Genomic DNA, 2,352 nt, shown 5'->3' on the forward strand with positions numbered 1-2,352 from the left:
GGTGTAGCTGAGAGGCGTAATCGTACCTTGTTAGACATGGTTCGCTCTATGATGAGTCGAGTTTCGTTACCAATCTCTTTTTGGGGGTATGCCTTAGAGACTGCCGCCCATATCCTTAATCTAGTCCCTACAAAGAAGGTTACCAAAACACCTCATGAGATGTGGACTGGGAAGGTTCCCAATTTGGACCACATCAAAATTTGGGGTTGCGAAGCCTTCGTGAGGCGTCAAACTCATGATAAGCTTGAACCCCGAAGTGAAAGGTGTATTTTCATCGGCTACCCACAGAAATCCTTCGGTTACCTTTTCTATAGACCCAGTGAGAATGTGGTCTTTATAGCACGAAGAGGGATCTTTCGCGAGAAAGAATTTATAAGCCAAGGAGACAGTGGGAGGCAGATTGATCTTGAAGAAATTCAAGAATCAATTGGTGAAGGAACCTCAGACACTAGCAATCAACCTGAGGTAGAAACTCCTGTTGATCCAGCTGACGAGTCTGTACCTCCGAGACGTTCCACACGGGTTAGGAACACACCTTCGTTTTATTATGGTTTTCATATTACTACGGAAGGTGATACGTTTATTAGTGATAGTACACTAGTAAATTTGGATGAACCTAGCAGTGTTAAGGAAGCCATGGCAGGCCCGGAGTCTGCTAAATGGAAGGAGGCTATGGACAGCGAGATACAGTCCATGTATGACAATCAAGTTTGGAACTTGGTTGACAATGTACCAGGCCGTAAAACAGTCGGGTGCAAATGGATCTTCAAAAAGAAGACCGACATGGAAGGAAAAGTGCATACTTATAAGGCTCGACTGGTTGCGAAGGGTTTTACTCAAACTCAAGGTATTGATTATGATGAAACCTTCTCGCCGGTGGCCAAGATTAAGTCTATTAGGGTTATGTTAGCCATTGCAGCATTTCATGATTATGAAATATGGCAAATGGATGTCAAAACCGCTTTCCTTAATGGAAAGTTGGCTGAGGATGTGTACATGAATCAGCCAGAGGGTTTTGTCAATGCAGAGTACCCTAATAGAGTATGCAAGCTTAAGAAATCCATCTATGGATTAAAACAAGCATCTCGTAGCTGGAATCTTTGTTTTGATGAGAAGGTAAAAGAGTTTGGCTTCTTGAGAAGCGAAGATGAGTCTTGCGTGTATGTCAGAGCTAGTGGGAGTATAGTTAGCTTCTTGGTACTGTATGTGGATGACATACTACTCATAGGAAATGACATCCCAACCTTGCAGGAGGTTAAGTCCTGGCTTGGGAAGTGCTTTGCTATGAAGGACCTAGGGGAGGCTACCTATATCCTAGGGATAAGGATATTAAGAGAAAGGAGTAGAAGACTAATTGGACTTAGTCAGAGTATCTACTTGGATAAGGTGTTGAAAAGGTTCAACATGGAGAATTCCAAGAAAGGAGATTTACCGATCCAAAGCAATACCAAACTGAGTAAGACTCAGAGTCCGAGTACAGAGGCTGAGATAGCTGAGATGAGCCAATTACCATATGCTTCCGCAGTTGGCTCGATCATGTATGCTATGACTTGTACCCGTCCTGATGTGGCATTTGCTTTGAGCATGGTCAGCAGGTATCAGGGGAACCCTGGCAAGGCTCATTGGACCGCGGTAAAGAACATTCTCAAGTACCTGCGGAGGACTAAGGATTGGGTCCTTACCCTTGGTGGCAGTGATGACTTGAGAATATTAGGGTATAGTGATGCTGGTTTTCAGACTGATAGGGATAATTTCCGCTCTCAGTCGGGCTGGATCTTTACCTTAAATGGAGGGGCAATTTCTTGGAAGAGTTCCAAGCAGGAGACGGTGGCTGATTCGACTTGTGAATCAGAGTATATAGCAGCGAGTGAAGCAGCGAAGGAGGCGATATGGCTAAAGAACTTCATCGGAGACCTTGGAGTTGTACCAGCTATTAAGGAACCTATAGAGATTTTCTGTGACAACAATGCTGCGGTTATCTTAGCCAAGGAACCAAGAGATCATGGCAGATCCCGACACATTGACAGAAAATATCACTTCATAAGGCACAAGATTGAAGAAGGACTCCTTGTGACAAGGAGGATATCGTCAGATGAGAATCCTGCAGATCCCCTTACGAAGGGACTGACGAGGGTTAAGCATTTTCAGCATGCGAGACGCATCGGGCTGAGGGACGATATTAGTTTTACAGATTAGATAGTTTTCCTGAAACTTGTAAAATGTAATCGACGTTTGATGATGAATAAAATTTGTGATTTATTTATGAGTAAAGTGTTACTATCATTGTCAATTATTTACTATTGTTTCAGTTTTGCATGTTTTGACTTCCAGAATAATTAATTTGTTCAAACC

The sequence above is a fragment of the Lactuca sativa genome, chromosome 1 (genome assembly GCF_002870075.4).
Source record: "Lactuca sativa cultivar Salinas chromosome 1, Lsat_Salinas_v11, whole genome shotgun sequence".
Classification (NCBI taxonomy): domain Eukaryota; kingdom Viridiplantae; phylum Streptophyta; class Magnoliopsida; order Asterales; family Asteraceae; genus Lactuca; species Lactuca sativa.